The 23,134-nt window shown below is 37.2% G+C and overlaps 1 long non-coding RNA gene across 1 annotated transcript in view; it reads right to left on the bottom strand.

Annotated features, from left to right (window-relative positions):
* LOC118245191 (uncharacterized) overlaps positions 1–22,869 on the bottom strand; it is a 43,869-nt gene extending 21,000 nt beyond the window's left edge. The window contains exons 1-2 of the long non-coding RNA XR_004777793.2: positions 22,767–22,869; positions 12,585–12,719 (exon numbers count right to left, since the gene is read on the bottom strand). This is a non-coding gene — a long non-coding RNA (uncharacterized LOC118245191). The remainder of the gene's footprint in view (positions 1–12,584; positions 12,720–22,766) is intronic.
* Positions 22,870–23,134: the final 265 nt, after the last annotated feature.

Genomic DNA, 23,134 nt, shown 5'->3' with positions numbered 1-23,134 from the left:
TGAATGTGGGTGTTATTTACTGTCAGGAAGTCCAAGGACAGCATTGAGCATGGAAGCAAAGTGTGCCTTAAACCTTACGTTTTCCCTGATAACTTGGAGATCCAATTGGGTTCAGCTGAGTTTTCCTTATTTACACAGATCCTTGATAACTAACTTTAGTGTTCAGACATTGTAAAGTTTCCTTCTTTATGTAACTTTTCCATGCAGGAACTTGTTTGAATTATTTATAAGACTGTCTCAGTTTTTAAGAGAAAAATTAAATCACCACCTTGCAAACAACTAAACTATGCCAGAAGAATCTCTTAGTTTTTATTTCTGACTAGCTTTTGTCATATTTCATGGCAAGCCTGTAGATCAATCTTCATAAATCAACAACACAATTAAACACACCAATGGGTAAAATTCTAAGTAAAAAGCAGTTGAACAATGCCATCATCACTGATTTGCAAAATATCAAGACTCTTTCAGTCCCATACATACATTGTGCCATTATAAATGGCTACATGTCACAAAGGGCAAAATAGTCATTTTGTACTGACTGAGGAAACTGGCTTCCAAGTGACAGAGGATGTGGATGTCCCTTCTGTGCATAAAAATAGATCTAAAAAGTGTCCCATACATAGGAGAAAGCTGAGGTAGACATACAATGAAGATTTTTATTGCAATAGTTGCAAGTTGTGGTTTAATTGTGGTGTAATTGTATGTAATTTTGTTTGAGAGCTCGGTCTCTGGTGTCCTGTGAATACGTGAGAGTCTCAGCTCTCATTTGAACAGCAGTGCCTTGTCCTGGTCTGACCAGAGTGAAGTTTGAAATTGTGGACTCTGAAAGTACTGAGACAAGACTGAGTTAATTACTGAGATCATAGGACAAAATGTTGAAACATATGTCACAGTATCATAACCTTAAATTCATGAGTTTGATTTATTACAATTATTTTAGGTCCAAAAGATTGAATGAATCAAAGGCAGAAGACCTGATACAGAGCTGTAAGAAATGATTTTCTGCCTATCATATTCTTCAATTCTGTTGGAAAAAAAAAAATATATATATATATATATATACACACACACAGTTTTTACCATGAATCAACACAGATTTGACTTTTTTCCCTGGAATAAGATGTAATAAATCTCAGAGAATATCTACTCTGTTCTGAAGATCTTGCTGGGTAATATAAGAAATTTGCTTTTACATTTTAAACATCCCCCTTTTCATTTTTTTATGGGAACTACAACACATCTATGGTGATGCAAAAGTGCCCCTTCCTCAGAGAAAGGAAGAACTGAGAAAAAGTAAATTGTCAGGCAAGATGCTACCTCTAGCACTTATCCCTCACTGGGCAACTTTGCAGTTCCTTTTTTCATCTAACAATAAGTTACAAGATTATTTTGGTGGTTAGGGTAGAAATGCAGTTTTCTGCCTGGGTATCGAAGATGCCGCCATTTCCCCAATGAGACTTCAGCTGATGTCTCCTTTTCTCAGATAATTTTCTTTTGAATTCAATGTCTTTGCAGCAAAAGACAGCATGAGTAATGCACTCAAAGGAAATTACAGTATTTTATGAATCATTAAATGAGAATGGCAGAGATTGAGGTTTATTATCTGAGACAGCAAATGCCTCCAATGGTAAATATTTATGACTAGATTAAGTTGCAACAAACTGAGGGAAAACAGGTTCAAATAACCTTCTGTCCATTTCTTGTAAGTGGGAATACCAGCTTTGGCTTATTCTGTGTGTCCTTCCTGAACACATGCATGGGGAAACAAATCCTTTAACACAAGTGCATTAGAAGCTTCATAGGTCACAAGAATAATTGAATGAAGTCAAAGCCATGGTTTTGTTTTATAAACACATTAATTTGGGGAGTCAGAGCAGAGCTAAGGAGCAAAGCTTTCACCCTCTTACAACTTTCTCCAGACACTGTTGAAACGCATGAACATTTCATTTCTAAATGCTCATTTGACTACATATTGTAAATTAAGACTACGGAATGCATTTTAAAGAGTAATATATGTGTTTGCAGTAAGAGATTTAAGATATTCATTTAGAAATAGTCTTTATTATTTTGGCTATCAACTCTTGCTTGAGGAAAAAAACCCTCACTGTGGATGCAGCATAAGTACAGTCAAACTGAATTTTATGATCAAGTCTATTTAGTAAATATGTTTTTAAAGGATAGCATGTTTTGTATGATGATGCAAAGGAAAACTTTCAGAAGCCAAATATAGCCAAAATTGCTATAGAATGTACAAGTCTATATAACAAGATGATTTTAATACTATGAGCACATTTTAATTCATTTTATTTCATTTCATTTTTGCAGCATCACTAGAAACAAAACAAAAAATCTGGCATTTATGAGCATGGTTGCCCATTGGGTGTTTTCTTCACTGGTTATTTAGTTGTAGTTATTCTGTAGTCAGAAGGGATGATTTAAATTCTTTTCTTACAACTTGTAATAACCCTTTTGAACAGATGGGTAATTTGAATCAGAGAAATAACAGAGTACAAGGTGAATGGAGAAAAAGCCACAGATGCAAAGAAAAGCAGACTTTTGCATGAGGTGTGACAATGAAGGAGATTCTGTAGCAATAAATATATATGCCAATAAAAATATGCTATGAAAAAAAAAGGGATCCCATTAACATATTTTCTGAGTGTTAAAAACAGGCCATGCATAGGTCGTTGTATAAGTAATTTTGTTACTAAACGTCAGAGGGGAGGACGTAGAAAAACATGAGGTTTAATCTTCTTATTCAACTTTACATTGTGTGGAATTTGATTATAAAAAGACAGATATTTCTAAAATACCTGCAAAGGCTAGATCACTGTGCTATTACATCTGACACTTCCAAATAGTTCCTTAAATAATAATTTTCTCTATTGCCTTTTAAAGTTGATTGATGACACAAGCCTGAACTAAACTTCTGATTAAACATTGAAACAAATGATACAACAGCCAATTTGTTTAGCTTTTTATTAATTCAAATCTACCCATGCTGCAAATGGAGAATAGGGTAACACTATAGGATACTAAAACTTTTGGCTAATATAAAATCGTGAAAGCCAAAGACAGACCTTAGGTATGAAGAATTTTAATGAACTTTCCTGCCAGACAGTAATAAAAAATTTGGACTGTTTTCTATGTCCCCTAAGATAAATTGTCCAAACTACCCTAATTTATCTGAATTATGTTGCTTAAGTAATTTAAGTACTTTTGGAACATTTAGCCAAGAGTAGCGCAGGTTGTTTGGTCTTTATAACATGCAAATACCAGGGAAGAGTCCAGAAATTTAGATAATGAATAAGAAATAAGAAAGAGGTAAAGGATTGTGTGCATCCACACAAGTATCGTGAATTTACCAAGCTGTTGTGTAAGCAGTGGACTTAATGAAGCCCATCTTCCTTAGGGGCTTCTGTCCCATAGTCTTGCACTTCCTGACCTTCCCAACACTTCCAGCTTGCCTTCCCATTTTTGCCGTGGAATCACTATCTGCAATATCCACAATTTCTCTGCAAGTACTCTAACTCTCAGCACTTTCCTTGATTCCTGTCTCCACAAGTACCAATTTGTGTTGCAGCTGTTTACTAGGGAACAGTAAGATAGGAGTGCTCTCATCTCCAGCTTGCATCTTGAAACTGAGAGAGCTCTGCTCACTAGAATCAGATTGATAAATAATCACATGTGATTTGGAAGTGTTGTCAGTGAGAAGAATAAGCAGTTCAATGAGATTAATAAATATTTCACATTGTCTTTTAGAGCTAAGTATGACAGATGTTGATGGGGCTGATGCTAGTTTTCAGTCTATATTATGATTAATTAGGTAGACAACTTACTGGAGTAGTAGTGCTAATAATACATTCATAGTAAATGGTGATTTTTCAAGATTGCCATCTGAGATTTTGGTTCAGAAAAACTTCCAGTAATTTCAGTGGATGTTTTGAGTAAGAAACAAACTACCAAGAAATGTAAGTTTCCTTTCTCCTACTCATTGACAGTGCCTAAATCTTTAGGGAAGGGATATCCCAGAAGTTCATGTGCGAGAAGTTCAAGTGCATGCTCTTGTTACTCTTAAATCTATGAAAATCTTTCACTAGGATATCTGCAAAGTTTTAAGAAGAAAAGCAAGAGCAGGAAAGAAGAAAATAAGTTTGCTAGAAATCCTTGGGAAGAAAAAATAGTTATTTATGCATGAAGTTTTGCTGGTTCCCAGTGGTCTGGATCTCTGCATACATGCTTCTCTGAAGCCTTCCTGTACGGTGGCTACCTGAGGTAACCTTGACATTACAGTCCCTTCCACCTAGATTGCCAAACAGCTCTGGGATGCATGAGAAGTTGAGAAGAGGGCTTTTCTAGGTGAGTGAACCTTCATGTGTTGCCAGGCTCCAACAGGCATCAGATGGCAGAAAACTATAAAGGTTAGACTTTTTCCCCTGCTTTGGCATCTTGTCTGGAGAAGCAACAGTTTTGTCTTTACATAGGTAGTTTATTCCAATATCAGTGAAGTCAGGACCGTTATTTTGTCTGTTACTATATTAACGATGTACAGTTTGGGTTTTGTTAAATTATAACTAAACTGAATAAAAGTTTTGGAAGTGCTTATTTCAGGAATAATACGATCTCCCATCTGACAGAATGGCAACACTTAATACCCCTATGTGGTGAGCAAGAGTCTCTGTTTAATCATGTACTAAGCCAGTAAATATTGTTAAATTCCCTTACATTTACTATTTTATATACTCTTGATTGAAACGCCCCATGTTCTAAAATAGAAATCATTAGCGAACCTGTTAGTTCCTCTGACCTTAATAATGTGTAACTGGAATTAATTATCACATTGAAGCATTTGCTGTAATTTGTCATTAAGTGATTATTCCAGAGCAAGAATGCAGTATGTCAGTGCATTAATCAGTGACCTATATTTTCTGGAGCTTCTGCTTAAATTTAGCCTTGGTCAGAATGACGAAAGATCTGTCCAATTGCATTCTTGTTAACTGTTCTCAACTGAATAAGTCTGGTTACTGCCAGTTAGTGAATAAAAGAGTGCTTTCTTCACAATGCTGTCACACATGGATTGGTATATTGATGGAAACTTTTAATTCACTCAGCCATACCCACACCACAATCTCCCCAAACCCTGGGTAGGATGCAGGATCCTGCTGTCCCTAAAGCAATGAGAGCTTTTCCACTGAACACACTGGGAGTGTTTGAAACGTAAATTATTAATCTACTTTTACTTCAGAGGGCTCAGCAATGGAAAAAAAAAATGTTTCTCTGAGAGCAAACCCATTTGAATACTGTGCTAGACACAAGTAATTCAGCAGTTTAGAATCAATGGGCTGCAGCAATTTACTTGTACCATACTGTATGCCCAGGAGCTTGGAAAAAGTGATAACCTCATGGTAAATAACAGCTTCTGACAATAAACCAAAAGGTTATGGTTATTTGAGAGAGATTTTTTTTCCTTACCCATATTTAAATATACAACCTGTCATGAAAATAAATTCTATCAGGAACAATAGGAAGACATTTTTAACTACAAAACACTGCACTAGAATGGTACTAATACTATATAGTAATATGCTCCTCAACAGGAAATATAAAAACCAGATTCCAACATCAATAATGAGGTACAATTTGAACATCAAACTATAATATTTAAGACAAAATATTTAATATTTTAAAAAAAGTAAAAACAAGAAAAGATGCAGAAAGAATTACATAGGCTGAAGCAGGCCATATAAAGTGGAGACTGCATAGCTAGGAGACAGATCTAAAAGTTAAAGAAAATATATATTGCTTGCTCTTTGACCAATAAAACTACAGAGATACAGAAAAGGAAAGAGCAAACACATAGAACAGATTTGCATACAGATGTCATTTTGTTAAAGTATCGTTAATAGAGAGCCTAGATACATGGGATCAAGAATAAAACAGAGGGTGAGAGTTCAAAGGAGAGGTTGAAGGTAAAGATCAGATGTTTTTCTGCATGTTTTAATTACGGACCTTGAAGCTAGAAAGTATGCTAGATGTGACCCATCTGACCAAGAGGTGCAAGACCATTTTTTCCAACAGGTTTACTAACTGAAGGGCTTTAAACCACTTTTGAGGGGGAATGGAGACCAAAGTCCAAAGAAAAACAGGTGAAAAGAAAGGGCATCCTGGAGGAGAACCTAATGCTAGAAACCGTCATACATCCACTGAGAAGGAATCATGGTTGGGGACCAATGTCAAGTACCAATACACAAATGTACACAGCATGGGAAACAAATGGGAGTTACAAGACTGTGCACGGTCTCAAGGACTGTTACTACTGGCGTCAGAGAAATACAGCTGTATGATGGAAGGACACAAGCTCTTCAGGAAGGGCAGTCTGGTGAGACCAGGGGAGGCGGGGTGATAACTCGCTATATAAATATGCTGCTCAAGTACATGCAACTTTCTGTGAAAAAAGTGATGGTTCTGTTCAGAGCTTCCAGATCAGGATCAGAGGGGAGGCCAGCAAAGGGGATATAGTAGATATCTCCTTTACATTGCCAAACCAAGAAGATTTCGTGGATCTTCATAATTGCATGCATAATTTTGGTTCTTCTGGGAGCCTGTAAATGCCCCAAGCTTCTCCTGAAAGAGCAATGACTTGGGATGCAGTCCAGATCTCTGGAGTGCCTTGAGGAGGATTTTTGACACAGATGTCAGCCAATGAAAGCAGATGAGGTGCTCCGCTGGACACCACAAGTAAAGAAGAATCAGTCAGTGGCATCTTAGATGATGGCAGACTTGCTGCAGTGACCATGAGATGGTAGGATGCAAAATCCAGAGGAAAAGGGGGGGAGACAAACAGCCCCAAAGCGGCCCTGGACTTCAGGAAAGAGGACTTCGCTTTGGTCAGGGAACTGACCATACAGGGGAGGCTGCCCTGAAGAGCAGAGGGGCCCAGGAGATCTGGTCGTTCTTTACAGACAACCTGGTCAGAGCAGGCGAGTGGACTGTCCTGATGCACAGGAGGGACAAGGGACTCGTGACTGGATTCAAACACAATAGGAAGCATACAGAGGGTAAATGCTGGGGACGAGCTACCCAGAAGGACTACAGAACAGTACCCTGGGCATGCAAAGCCAGAACTAAAAGAGGGAGGCACAGAGGGTGCCAAAGTTCAGTGGGAGGAGGGTGAAATTGGTGAGGAATATGAAGGACAGCAAGGAAAACTCCTACAGGGGTACTACAGCAAGAGGAAGGCGAAGGAAAATAAGGCTACTGAACAGAACAGGGGACCTAATGAAAAGGCTACAGAAAGGCTGAATTGCTCATTACCTTCATTGTCTCAGTCCTTATTGACAAGGCTTTCCCTCAGACCTCAGCTCTAAGAAGCCTGAGGCAAAGGCCAGAGGATGAATTACTACCCACAGTAAGTGAAAATTGAGTTGTAGACCCCTTAGGCAAACTGAACATAACACAAATCTACAAGTCTGTGTAGGATCCATCCAAGGATGCTGAGAGAACTGGCTGCCACCATCACAGAGTGACTTTCTATCACCTTTGACAGGTTGTGGCAGTCAGGGAGATCCCTGGTGACTAGGTAAAGAGAGATGCCACTCTCATGTTCTAGAAGGGCAAGGAGGAGAATCCAGGAAACCACAAGCTTCCTGTCCTATTACTTGTTTATTGTTGCCAAGCAAAAAGTCAATTTAAAATTTAATCATAATTGTTTGTTTGTTTGTTTAGGAGTTGAAATCAACACAATGTTTTCTTTAATAGACTACAGATGAAAAACCTGTCACCAATTGAAATCTGTCTTCAAAGTCTCCGTATAAACATTTCAGTACTTTATACATTAACACAAAACACACAAATGTCTCCTATATTCATATACACCAGCCCAATATTTGTGCATCTTGCATACTAGAATACATACTGTTTGCATAAAACAAAAAGTCATCTTTTGACTACAGATACTGAAAAAATCCTATAAAATGAAACAGGGCTGAGGAAGAAGAAAGAAGCTCATCTCATCAGAGAATACAGTTTACATAATACAGATTTTGACTTTTTTCCCAGAAAATCTGTTTCCTATTTCACTCCATACTTATCTGCTTTGTTGTAACAGCTGTATCTTTCCAGCACAGTATGAATGAAGATCACAAATAATATTTGTGTGGCAATTTTTAACTACTGTACAAACAGAAATAATCACTCTCTTAATTGTCTTTTTCTTTTTCTATGTACAATACATTCCTTATTTTCAAAAGAAATTATGACATTCACAGCCCATCAGAGTGGAAACGTGTATCTTCTCTTATTAATTATGTGAAGTTTCTTGCACAGATTAATCTTGGAGATAAAAATATAAGAAGCCTCTTTTTCTTTATAATAAAGCAAATTTATTATAAAGAATATAATTGCAAAAATGATGGTACCATCTACCTCTTGCTGGAGTACCTGGAACATAAGAGCAGCTGAACTGTATCAGACCAGAGACCCACCTAACACACCATCTTGTCTTCAGTGATGATCATGAGTAGATGCTTAGGAAACAGTGCAAGTGTGGAGTGATGATTCTTGTGGTACATACTGCCAACTCTCATCTATTTATGGTTTAGACGCTTCTTGAGTTTGAGATTGCATCAGTACAACTTTGCTTAATAGCCTTCAGTGAGTATCTTTTATCGCTGTAATAATTACCTTGTGAACCCATTAATAATTTTGCATTTACTAAGTGGGGCAACAGTGAGTTCCAAAATTATGTTATATATTCTGAGAAACAGTGTTCCTTTTGTCTATTTTGGGCCTCGTGCCAGACAACTTTATTTGGCCTCCCTAATTGTCAGAATATATTACTGCTCCTTTTGCTATTTTCTTCTTAAGTAAGTTCTATGGACACCGCAAGCTGAAAACTCCTCAAATTTATCCCCTTCTGGTCAGAGTTTCCTCAAGCTCCTTTTTCCTTTTTTCATAAGCAACAGTGCAAAAGATTAATTCATTTAGCTCTTTTGCTTTCACACGTTTTTTTCTCCATTCTCCTTCTTGATATTCTTTACATTCTGCAATCCTGGCCTGACTTTTCAGGCCTTCAACACGTGTGCTACTTTGTCCTTCAAGGTTCCTGGTCACCATCCCCACCCTGGTCACATTGCACTGTTATTATATTCTTACATAGGAATGGAATTTCCATCCATAGGGATGACACATAATTGATACATCAACCTTTAGAGCCATGCCAATTTTCTTCCTTCATATAGTATCTATACATCACTGATGATACCTATTGCTATTACAGCAATACATTATCAAGTTCCAGTGCATCCAGTATACCATACAGATAGCAGATGCTTCCTAATCAAAATAACATATCTATTCTAAGTATGAAAAAATACTGTTGCTCTATTTGTACATTCTGTGTGCAGTAAATTTTGCATAGAAATAATTATTTTATGGCCTTCAATATAGAAGCAGATAATTGCTTTCTTAGAGTAATTTAAAGTCTAAACCACTCTACTTCTACCACTGAAGTAAAACAGGGGTCTCACCTGTTAGAGTGTGACAGTAGTTCAATCTTTGCAGCCTCCAATGTTCAGGGAAATTTTGCATTGTTTGAAATTGACCAGACACATTGAAGATGAAGAAGAAAATGTCCATCAAGGATTACTAAACACATAGAAATGATGTCTGGCTCAGCATTGCAAGTGGCTAGAGGCTCTCAGAGGGAAGTATCCAATATGCTTGCCCTGTCTTGCATTATTTTCTGGACATCTGCTTTCTCTAGGCAGTGTGAGACAGTGCTAAATGATATGGATCTTTGACTTGACCTAATGCAGCTGCTGTCATGTTCCTGTACTTAACAACAACCTGAATGTGAACACAACCAGTCTCCAAAATGCATATACTTGTATAAAATATGACAGCAAATCCTAGAAGCAGATAAAAGCTAACACACAAATGAGTTGTGGGACTAAGTGGTAGTTATATTTCCTTCCAGTTTGCAAATATACTTACTTACAGATGTATGATCATTTTTACATCTCAGGCTTCATTCCACAGACTTCCCTTGTCCTCTAACTTCTCCCAGGAACATGATGCTTTCACAGTTGTAGATAAAGCATTTACTGTTGGGCTAATGCCACATGGAGCTTGGAAAGTCCCAATTCTTAAACATCTGCTCTTTTAAAGTAAAACTGGGCACATTTGTAGCTTAATGAGTGTGATATTTGTGATATCAGCTGAAACTAGAGAGGGTGTCCTGCAGACAGGTGCTGAAGCCCCTAATCTTTTAGATTTCAAATACTCATCAGAATAGAAGGAAAATATCTTAATAATATGGAAAGATACCCATGAGAGAAGATGAAGTAATTAAAACTTCTGACCTTAATCCTGATTTATAACTAGGTATATCGAAGAGTTATACAAATATTAATTAAATCTCACAAAACCTAATGAACATAATTATATCTGTTCTACAGTTGAATGGAAGCTGTGCACTGTAAGTAGGACATATGTTAAAACTCCCAGCTGTTGCTTCTGTATTTTGATGAGACTGTAAAAGCTTATAAAAAAGCTAAGTCTGTTTTAGTTTTAGTGTGTATGTGTATTTACTTTTCCTAATCAAAGGCTTATGTGACAGTTCAGGGCTCATTTTTTTGAAATCTGTGGCAGGAGGATGTATTCATGAATGATTTTTCAGTGGAAAGTAACTTACTACAGTTTAATTAAGTTGGTTCTCCAGTTTATGGATAGATAAAGGGATTGGATTTTAGAAGGGATTCATAATATCTCTGTTAATGATGTGTATGATGTCATTTGTGTACACATTTATTTATTTGTGAAAACATTCGTTCACTTGATTCAGCACTTCTTTAGGCAAACATATGGTTCATCATGCATACTTATGGTCCTGTTTGACTTAATGAATTCACACAAATTTGATTCTCTCTGAGCAAATAACTCCTGTGATGTTTCTAAGGAATGACACATCTGCATTTGAGATTTGAAAGTCACAGAACAGGATGTAATTTTTCCACCAGGAGTACAGCCGAGGGACTTGGTCCAAAACCTGATGAAAGTGTCAAACATAGAAATATATCTTTATAAACTTCCTTTCATGATGTGTTTTCTTTTTTTTTTTTCAAATGAAGTTGACGTTTCTGTTACCTGATGGAGAAAGGTGCAGTCTTTCTCAAACAATTTCAGCAATTGCTGTGCAAACATACTATTCTTTGTAGCTGCTTGTCAGCATAGCACAAGTGCCAGCTACAAAATGCTTTTAATTTAACTGACAAGCATCTACTCCAGAGTACGGTAACATATTTAAACAAAGTGTTTTTAAAACAAAAAGAACAAAATATACCTCTGTTAAGTGTCACATACATATATTTTTAATTATTTTTATATGTAGTAAGAGATTTCTCAGTTGCACTGAAAAATTTTAGCCCAAATAAACACAAAAGATATGCAGCCCCAGAAACACCTCACTTGATATTTTAGACATGTATGAGGAATTTCAGGACTAAAGGTCTTTATTTTATGTTCTACAACATGTTAGTGTTCTGTTTTTCTTATATACCCCCATTTGTGACTGATCCACTACAATATATAGCCATCATACCGAGACACAAATATCCGTGAATTTCAGGACATTAGATGCTACAACAAACTAAGAATATGTCTGCCCCTTTCAAAGCTTTTTAAAAATAATGTCAAATATCTTTTAAATAAACGTGAGGCAATGGGGTTAAAAGGGAGGAAATTATGAAATCATTTAATAAACTGTCCTTTTATAGGACTCTTCAGAATTATATTATTTCTTATGAAACGGATAATCCTGGTGATGAGTTTTTGTCCTGAGAATGTAGCGATTGAAGCAATGGTCAAAAAAACTTAACATAAGAAGCTGCAGTGAAAATGGAGCAGATTATGAGATTACTCACATCCTGAATTCTACTCATAATAGGCATATCAATTACATTTTTAATAAACATTCCCTAGCAATTATGGTACCTAACTTGAATGATATAGGCCATTTGATCTGTTCTAAGCAACCAAGGAGAAATTTTCCCTGCAGCTGAACATTTATATTACAGGCCTAGTCCACTTGGTGTCCAGCAGCCAGAACATATATCTGATTGTAGTTTGAGACACTGCTGGGAAATTTGTTTTCTTTCATAAGAGAAAAATAAACAAGGGCTCCTATGGGCGTGTGTAACCTGTGAGATCCAGAGTACCCCTAACTCCAGATGTTGGCTCGTCTCTTGGTTGTTACAATACCCCCAGAGCACGCTTTGTTCTCTGCATGCCCTGGCTTCCCAGAAAAGGCAAGGAAAGGGATCAAGGTGCAGTTCTGTACCCTCATTAACAGGCAGCCCAGGAACCAAGGCAGCAGGACTCATGGGGCACATCTGCTCTGGAGTTTAGATGAAGCCTACAGACCTGATGATGGTCACAGAAGTAACCTGGTGTGTTTAATACAAGTTTTTTCCTTATCTTTAGGGCTTCTGGATCTATAGCCAGAAAAATCTAGAAGTTTTCCTTGTAAATCTAGGAAGAAAAGAATGATCTAATTAAAAACTTTGCTCTGTCTCCATGCAACTCACCATGAAGATCAGGCCACAGTCTCCTTCGAGGAGGAAAAAGTAGAAATGAAGCTCCTCTTGGATGCAGGATAACTGCTCCCAGGATGGAAGGATTGCTCCTAGCGCTGAAGAAAGCTAAGAACATTTCTTCTGACTCTGTATAAATAAATATAAACACAAACAGAAATAAAAACAATACGAAAATGAAACACTCTTACAAATTTTTCTTCTCATGGGGAGGGACTGAATGTATAAACAACAAAAAGACAGATGTGGGGAGGCTGTTTTTTTTTCCCCCTCAGTGTGGTTCTGAGAGGAGCTTCTAAAATTATGATCCCAAGCATTATATAGGAAACCGTATAGAAAATAACAGGGCATAAACAGTTTCCTGCCTATATAACTGCATTGCACTGCCAATTTTGTACTGGATGGTTATACACAGATGCTGCAAGAGTTTGGCCCTGAGACTGGTTGTTTGCCAGCTGTAACAACTGAAGAATTAGATCAGCTTCTGTACAGTGCCATAAAGTGAACAATGGCTGTTGTTATACCATATCTTACAGTCTCTTCCATGTGTTCATTTTTTTTCAATGATGAATGTAAATATTAAAATGCCGTGATATTTTTAAACTTGGCTTTAGAATGCTGGAATGATTCTGTGGGAAAATCATTTGTCCCTGGCTGTGTAACAATCACTTTCCACCAGTCAAAACTCTGGCTGCAATCTGTTTCTAATTAATCAGGAAGACAAGACAGGGTGAGCCTTGTACTGAGACAATGTCATATACAGTGGACTCACTGTAAAGCATGCCAGACAAAAATGTGTTTAGTGCCCTGAAAGGAACATTCTAATTATCAGCTTAATGTTCGAATTTTAAGTTCTTTTGAAAAGACGACATAGCATTAAAAGCATAGCAAATAATTTGGATACACTGAAAATATGTAACATAAAACACTCATGCATAGTCCAAAATGGAATGTTTAGAGTTTTACAATACAATTATCTAATTCTTCTAGAATCCCTGCAGAGTACAGAAAATTCAGAAATGTTGAAAATCTAATTCCTTATTCAAAGTCAGGTCTTTGACAGGTCTTCAATAACTCTTAGAGCTGATAGAGCTGAAATAGTTTATACAGCTTACAGAGTACAAAATGTGATGCTCCAAGAGGTAACGGAAATAGAGAAGTTAGATAGAAAATAGTTCATGAAAGCCAAGTGTATTTTTTTGGCCAGCACTATTACTTAGTGGCTGAACAGGACTCTCTTGCAAACCTTGCTAACACAGATGGTTCAGCTAAAGTGTGGGGAAGCATTCATCTATCAGCTGTGTGAAGGGGCAGATCATAAGAGAGAAAAATGATTTTCTTTAGAAAATGGGAGCAATGGAAAGTCTATCCATACTCACTTTTATTTGCTCTTATTCCTTTTACTCCTGATGTGAGGAGCACTGTAATGAGTGCTGTATGTCATTGCTCTTTGGGATGCTAGAAATAGAATAGGAATTGCTCCATGAACAGAGTTTAAAAATGATAGTCAGTGAGTGCATTTGTGAAAGGGGAGTTATGTCTGTTTATTATTCTGTCTCCTTTTGAAGAAGGCCAGAGCTGTCCTATAATCTCTTAAAATTAATATCTTTTCAAGCTCTTTCCAGAAAAGTATTTCTGATTTTATTGCAAATATGAATAGAAAGCCAGGGTACTGTTTCTGTACTTAAAAAAAGTAATGGTTTGCTATTTCTGTATGGATAAAGTAGTAAAATAACCCGTAGGTTTGTTTAACTTCTGTTCATGCTATAGCACAGAGCGTCAGATAAAACAACATTCTAAGTGCATGAGTGTAGCTGAAGGGTCAATTTTACATTGCAGATTAGAATCACAGATGAAGGGAAGACCTACAGTTTGCTTTGTGTACCACTGACAGCTTGAGATTTCAGTTGGCTTTTACATTCGAAGCCGTTCTTGTGAGTGGGTGGGCTTTGTGGGCAAAAACTCTCCTGGGACTGAGATCTGACTTGATAATCTGGCTCCAGATGTAAAAATGTTAGCCATTGGAAATGTAATCCAGCAAGGACCTTATTTTTCTCTCTAGCCTTCCATCTATGCAGTACAACTGGGACCGGGCAAGGCCTCTGCCCTTTTACTCTCTCCCCTCAAGATCTGTTTCCTCGTGGGGGGGGGCGAGATGTGCTAAAGATTTGTTTTGCAAGATTTTTTGTAAAGGATATGAGTACATGAAAAATATGTCTAAATTAAACCATTCTGATATCTTTTAACTTTGTGTTGGCCTACAGAAACTTTCTATGTTGCTGCACTCTGCCCAAAATTAGCATGTATGTTCTTTGCAGATCGGAATTTGCGTGAAAATCCTAGTTATGCTGAGTATAAAGGTAGTTTTGCTCCATAGGATTTTACTGCTTGCCCCTCTCCATGTAAAGCAAGGCAACTAGCATGCCTTTGGGCTATAGAAGTCTGAAGAAGAATTCTCAGAAAAAAAAAATATATATTTATATAACTGTAACTGGAAGGGGTGACTAAAACCATGTTAAAGTGTGAGGCAAAACTAAGTAGCATGAGTCATTTTCTCAACAGGGATTGCTTCTGTGATGTGCACTGATTGCAGGATGCCAGGGACCAAAAAGTTCACTGATACCTGGGTTCACCATTGCCACAAGACAACCAGAAAATTCCATGAGACTTTCAGTGACTTATAAAACAAACAGCAGCAACACCACCACCACACACACACACCACACATATTAAAGCAATTCAGCTGCCAGATACCCTTCAGCAGGCAATCACCATTCTCCACTGCAGTAGTGAATCACCAGTGGTGTACTTCCTGGAGATTTGCATACCCATTTGAACCAACTAACAGTATCAAGTAACAAGATTCTGTTCCAAGACATAACATGTCACCTTTATGCCTCCGATTATGTTTTATACACAATTCCTACTGCTCGAAAATGCTAGGTTGCTGTTATATCAGAGCTTTGTATTTACATGGCTGTTGCAATTAAATACAAATATAATTAGCATTTTTCTTAAGTTTAAGAAACTTTATCAGAATTACATCAGCTTCTGATATATGTGCAATTGTATTGTCATTGGCTATGAAATCCATATGGAAGGTAAAGGTTTCATACACAGTAACACAATCTATATAATTTATCAATTAAGAAATAGTAGGAACTTACGTTTTCATTGTAACTATAGTATATTTTGCTACCAGAAACAGGGTGTAAGTTTAATAAGAAACTAGCATTTATCCCAAATTGTTTCATTTGTAATACGTCCATCTAGTGATTTAAAAAAATTGCAAACAAGCTATGCATTTGCTAACCATAATGGGCAGATTTGGATACCCTTGTTTCCATTGCTAGAATACATATATCTTGGAAAAGAGTTTACCCAAACACAAAGGACTGGAGCCATTCTTCTTTTCACTGACAGCTCTGCTGCCCCTTTCTCTCCTAAAGACCTTCTGACCCCATAGCAACAATTATCTCCTCTTCCATGCTTAATAAGCGTATTTCAGATTAGACAAAGGTATGCCAACTCAGTTGCCTCACTGTTTATAAGCTAAACCACAATTCATGTCAGCTGAAGCAAGTTCCATATATTTTGACAACTCAACTTGTTTTAAAGTATTATTTATTTTAAAACTCATGGAGGACATTTTCTATTTTTATGAGAGAGAGAGAGAGAGAGAGAACAGACATCTATGTGTATAGTCAGCAAGAAAGTGAAAATACAATATGAAGGAAACAGCAATCCCATAGAACTAATCCTGCCAAATAACAGAAATAGCATGAAGCCCTAATGCCATACAAGAAGTTCACTGTACAAAGTTTGCTGTGGTTTCTCCAGAAATTGAACTGAGCATCTGTGGTTTGAACTTTAGGTATACAGACAGCCAACCCTCAAATAGCATTAACACACAGGGACAGGGGTGAGTGTTACTGGAGTTTGGGTTGGTTTGCTGGGTCCTGTCTCCCACCCCACCCCTTTTGTTGTTGTTGTTGGGGGGGGGGGGGGGGGGCGGGGTGTGGACGACACAGCAGGGGATTTATCAAGTTTATTAATTTCTCATAAGGATACTGAATTCAGGAAGAAAAACAGTTTATCCACAACAGTTTGTAATAACAGTTATCCAGTGAATGCAATAGGAGGGTGGACTGAACATGGAGAAACACTTTTATTCTTAGCTTTATTGTACATTTTCCGTGTTCCTCAGGGCACAGAAACTTCAGCAGTTCTGCTGTGACTGCCCAGGTATACATCCCTAGACAGTAACAAAAACAGGACAATTTAAGATAGTTTAACCTTCCTGAATAGGTTTCATGCCATGAGAGGTCTTATTTTCACCTACATTTACTATGTTCCTATGTAAGCTTATTTTTTGAAAACTATGATTACCAAGTGCTGGGTAAGTTTGTTCCAGATCTTATGAATTTAAAAGTCACAGATCAGCATTGAAACAGGTTTACACAAATCCTTGAAATTTACTTCATCTTTAAAATTTCTCAGTGGAATACTTCAAAAACACTGGTTTTGTAAATTCATTAGGGCTGTACCGTCAAGAGTACTCCTATGCCTGATCATCTGTTGTTTATGTAAATAGAAGAGAGATTTCATTGCTTATTTTTACTCTGGCCTTTAAAGCAGAAATGAAAGCAATTACTTCAGGAATTCTAAATTTAATCACTGGAGCCCAAAGACATCCTGTGATATGTTACCATCGACTTTTCTGAACATGGGAAAACCTCGAGGAGATTCTGATATTTTCCCAATAAAGTTTCTCAACAAACATGCTAAGGATTGATTAATTGGAGGAGGCAAAAGGAAACAACACATGTGCAATTATTCTGAAATTAAGTAGTCATGAACATTATGAATTGAAGTCACACATTTCACAGTGAACTACACTCATATGCCCTTGGATGCTGTACATACCTGCATAACTAATATTTAAACAGATCGTCAATAAAATTTTCAATCTGCAGCTTGTTTTCCTGTTAGTTTGACTATTTCAGATGAAAAAAGTGACATAACCCCTCAAGTCCTTCTTGCATGCACATAACAATTAATTGCTTGAAGACTGATCTTTGAGCTAGATTCCTTCGAGCACTCTAAACAGTAATCACATATTGTTCACAGAGCACCCGTTGTGCACTCGTTCTAGTAGAAGTTGCATGGTGACTCCATGTGAAAAGCCCACAGACTAATGGGATAATTTCTTGTTACTGGTAAATGAAAGGACATCACAAACACAATTAATGCCCAAAGCTATCAAAATAGTCATCATTTTGCAAAATGATAGATTAGATCATTCTACTGAACTTTAATGAACTGTTATTTCTGAAAATGACAAGATACTAATGAAAAATTGAGAGTCTCTAAATTATTTCATGAAGATCACACACCTCTGAAACATGCTATAATTAGGTATTCACGCTTAATTACAAAAGAGGTGGTGACTTAAACCTATGAAGGTGTAAACCTGTGAGGAAAGTCTAACTTTCCTTTAATATCCTTTCACCTCTTGATGCAGGATACCTGGATTTCCCAGTCCTCCAGTAAATGTCACTGCATTATTGTTCATCCTTTGGAAATTCCAAACACTAAATCTAATGCGTTAATATGAAATGTTGCCAGCCTGAGCGGATCCAAGAAATGAAATTATTTTATGTCTTTCAAGCTGAAATAGGCAGACACGTGTCTCCTCTAGATACTCAAGTATATAACTTTTGCATGTTATACATGAATGGTTACCCAAATGCTACTTCTCAGCGTTCTGTCAAGGTTGAAGAAATGCCTTGCAGCCTTAATTTCCTCAAAGAGTTCACTAGTGAGTTAATTAGCTTTGGAGACTAACACAGACATTTAACAATGGAACATATTATTGGGCATTATGGATTTAAAAAAAAAAAGCCAATTATTCACTTTAGTACAGAGGCAAAAAATTACATAGAATTTGAGTACAGAAACACATTAAGTAGCATCTCCACCACTATTAATATAATTGGGTAAAAGACAGGTAGGAGAGTTTCAGAACAAGTGAGACACATGGCACCGACTCATATTGTCAATGCATTTGTGCACACAGGAATCAAGAAGTGCTAAGACAAGGCTTATGAAGGTTTCTATTGAGAACACCTCATGATAAGCAGTGCATTTGGGAAATTAATTCAAAGTAAGCCATACATGCAAGCCTTCAGGTCATACAGAATCCTTTACAGTAAGGCTCTCCTCGTATCAGTCTCTGCACATGAGTGAAAAGGGTGCTGAGCCTACCTATGGAAGAAAAAAATCTTACTGTGCCAAAAGCTTTCTCAGTTGTCTTCAGAGGCAATTGGTTAGTGTTCCTCACTTGCCTAATCCAGTCTTACAAACATAGTTACTGTGAGAATCTTCTTTTCTAATATAGAAAAGAAGCGTTCTGCAGCTGTCAGTAAGTCTTCGTCTCCATGGAACTGGAACAGAAAAGCCAAGGTGGGAGCAGGTGGAAACTGGACTATAGAAGGTGACTAACTGCTTCGTCCTCCTCACTGGGGTCTTGGTTTTGTTAGTTTCAGTATAGAGTTCATCTGATTTAATCAGCACTGTGCTGCCAAGTACTGGCATGGGTCCCAAAGCTGTACCTTCTGGAAAGATTAGAAGAGGTTGCCGAGACCCCATTCCAGCTCAAGTAACCAAGAACAAGCATCAAGAGCTGATGACACAGAAGCCATATGTCTGGTATAATTTGGAAATATGGTAGATTAGGGGGAATATTCTGCTGTCAAAATAAATTAATTATCCTCCCAAATGTAGAAGTTAAAAAAAAAAAAATCCAGATCAAAAATGCCAGATGGAGATGTAGTTTTGCAAAAAATACTTGCACAAAAATTCTGATTAGGCCTGTTTCCTCCCCATGTCTTTAACTGAAAAATACGTAAAAGCATTCTCATAAATTCATAAGGTTGCGCACAATCAAGAATCTTGTCCTTGGTATAGCCCCTTTATGTTTCAGATTTGGAGAAGAGCCTTTAGACTCTCTTCTACTTAAAAATAAAGTGATACATTCAGTTTGGGATTGAAAAAAAATAAGTTAACTGAAAAGGTTAGTATAGTGTTTACTTCCTGGGGGTTGAATGGTTTCAAAATCATAATGTGTTTTTTTCAGCCATCTCATAATAGCTTATACATTGCAATATATATAAAAATACACAGAATATTCAGACTAAAAAGACCCATAGTGACAATGTTGCTATAAAAATAGTAGATCCTTAATATCAGTTTTGATAAGAAACTTGCTCTATCACTGCAGATATTCTGTGAATTACTGCAATGATGTACATAGATCTTTTATGCTAACAGGTTGTCATAATTTGTAATTTGAAAAGTAAGGAGATATATTTCTTACAGATTTTTTTTCTACTGAGACCAGTTCAAACTTTTCTATTTATCACTATTAGTTATCTGGAAAAACAATAAATTCTGAGAGATTATTTTGGCTTCTGTCTATCAGAATGATTTAGTAACCTCTGTCTTTTTTCAGGCTTTAAACTTCAGAAGTTTAAGCAAGAGATTGCCCATTCACATTAACATACTCCTTCCACATAGTTTAATTTGCTTGGTGGCTTGAGAGCCTGATGAAACTTTAATTGAAGTCAAACAAATATTTTCGTTAGCCCCGTTGGAAATTCAATCAGGCACTTAGCCTGCAAATAACACGGAGTGTGACATAATCAGTCATATTTTTCCTTATATTACTATTTACCACATTTCCTGTGACTAAGGCTAACTTTTGAATGACTGGTATGAGAAATAATATTTGAAAAGTTTGGAATGTAATAAGCAAAATTCTTGGCATTTTTTTGTGATGTTATTAAGCTCAGTGGTTTTCAATAAAGAGGACGATCTGTATTGGCTCAGTAAATGCACTGAGTTACATGCATTAGAAGATTATTTAAACAGGATACCGTAAACACCCTGTAAGAATTATTTGCTCATTAACACTAAGATGGGCTGCAAAGAAAAATCCAAGTCTTTAACTCAGTGTGCATCAAATATGTTCATACTAGTGAATAAGAACAATGACACGTATCAGTGGTCTAAACCCTTCCTTAGGCAGGCCTTCCTGCAAATCCACCCCTTCTCCTCAGATCCTTGGCTCCCTGTGTAACCTACTGGACATCATCTCATTTCTCCCCATCTGAAAAAGAGATGATTCCTCCACCCAGTGACTGAACAAAAGAGCATTAAATTATTCTCTTTAGTAGCTAAGTGGCATTTGGAAACTGCATTCATGAAGCATTGGAAGAAGCATGTCCTGTACCTGATTTGGCACGGGAGGAAGAGGAAAGCAAATCTGAGATTCAGTTCAAAAAAGCTCTGCTACACTGCTCCTTCACTGCCAGATGGGCACCGAGAAGTGTCAGTCCAATCATCCCTTACCCACACTGCAGCACCAGCCTGACCTCAGCTGAAAGGGACAGCTAAGCCTACAATGCCAACTTCCAGCTTCAGAAGCAAGAAATATCCAGAGAAGGAAGCTAAGAAAGCAGTTCATGGGTCTAATTGCAAAACAATACTACTTTATTTCCTGAGAAAAGGAAATTTTAAGTTCCTCTTTTGAGCGCAAGAAACCCCTAAATTAAATTCACATCTGTCTATGTGTAGCTAACGACAGTACACCACTTTTTGCTTATTAGGGCTGTTTGCAGTCTGGACTCTAGCCCAGGAGGGGCAACATTGTTGGGAGCCTTTGTCCATGCTGTCTGGGCTAGGTGGCAAGGGCAGCACATTCCCTGACCAACAAGCTAGCTGTGGTGTGGTCTGGGCGGTACTACAGGCTAGTACCTACTAAATGGGATCCATCACACAGAACCCCTGCTTTTCTTTGTTTGCTTTGTTGTTCTATTTCTCCGTTGTTGTTGTTATTGTTTATTTTTAAAGTACTGACAATTAAAACATTAACAGCCACAAAATACTAAGTGAGCATGCATTCTAAATCAAGGTTGAAATTCAGACAAAAATATTACCTGCTTCTGCAACTTGTCATTTGTAAGAAATAATGATCCACTAACCAAGCAGCATAACCAAGACTATAAATCAGTAAGATTGAAATCCCCACAGCATCATCTTTCTGTCAGCCTTTCTCTAAGACTCACAGAATTACTGGATATCTGCCAGAGAAGTAGCATAAAATGCTACAACACAAATAAATGAAATACACTTATACCATCTACAGTACATTTTTGCCTTTTTAAGCATTATTCCTAAAATGTTGTTCACATATACCTTGGTTCAACATTTCTTAACCTTTTTTTTTCCCCCCCTCCTCCCGCATTCTCCCCCTGCCTCTGCTTTATCCAGCTAGACAAAGCCTCTGGGAGAGGGTTGTGGCTGGGTCCACCACTCGGTTGCACAACACTGTTGTTTACACCTTTGCCATTTCCCTCCCAAAGCCCATCCAGTGCAGCAGAGGGGGAGATACAGCCGAAAGTCCAGCTCAGCCATAGGTAGGATAGCACATTAGAGCTCTGGAAATTGACTTGTTCTTGGCACGCCCACAGAGTTGGGTTCAAAACACAATGCCTGTAGATGATAGCTGCTGAGGAATCGAGTTGTCCTTCAATATTTTTCCATAGGCCTTTTCTTAGATATTAGCCATAAGGTTTCAGGACCTGCTTCACACCTGATTACAGCCAGGTATAGCATACCCAGTAATTAAAAGTAATATAAAATAAAATACAAAGTGTTATGTTTTATTTTGATGGCTAATTTTCAGAGGCATTCAACTCATGTAAAACTAATATATCAGGGCAGAAGAAAAGACATTAATTCTGTAGAATCTGAAGAATGGAAACAGCTAAAACTCTTGGCTTTAGTCCTTTTTAATTCTCCAGTCTACACAGGCATTATCAGTATTAGATACTGCTTTTACTAATAAACTAAAACAACAAGTTTGCTTTTTACTTGTCTCACATGGCAATAGACTCAAACAGATACAGTTCTCTCACAGACAAGATTTCCAGAGAACTACTTGCATACGAACAGCAAGTATATTTTAAATCCACCTATTTGAGCAAAACATCTAATTGTAGGGATCAACCTTCAATCCTGAAGTTCATCACATACAGATTCTTAGTCTTCATAAAGTCAGCATTAAAGACATAGACCTTAAATATACCTCAAAAGTGAAACAAGTACACTTACACTCTTAAAAACAGGATTATTGAAAAGTCTTTCCAGATCAAATATCCTACTTGATAAAGAGACTCCCAGAACTAACCCCATGAATAGCTGAAATTGCTGTGTCAGTATAGGGCAGGGTTTTGCAAACCTTCATTCAGTCATTTATTCCCTATCCACCAGCTGTGATTATTCTGAAAAGGATTGAATTCACATGGTACTGAATAGTTCTCTGTCCTATAGAGACGTCTGTGGGTTATCTGAAGCAATACAATTATAGTCATTGCAATGAGGAAATAACTTTGTGGTTCTTTACACATAAATGCATTTTAACTATAAAATATTCATTTTATTTTTTTGTTGTTGTTGGAGAAAAGAAAAACAGCATGTAC

The sequence above is a fragment of the Cygnus atratus genome, chromosome 7 (genome assembly GCF_013377495.2).
Source record: "Cygnus atratus isolate AKBS03 ecotype Queensland, Australia chromosome 7, CAtr_DNAZoo_HiC_assembly, whole genome shotgun sequence".
NCBI classification, from domain to species: domain Eukaryota; kingdom Metazoa; phylum Chordata; class Aves; order Anseriformes; family Anatidae; genus Cygnus; species Cygnus atratus.
Note: the sequence above shows the minus strand (reverse complement) of the source record. Positions and strands in the feature narration are given on the sequence as shown.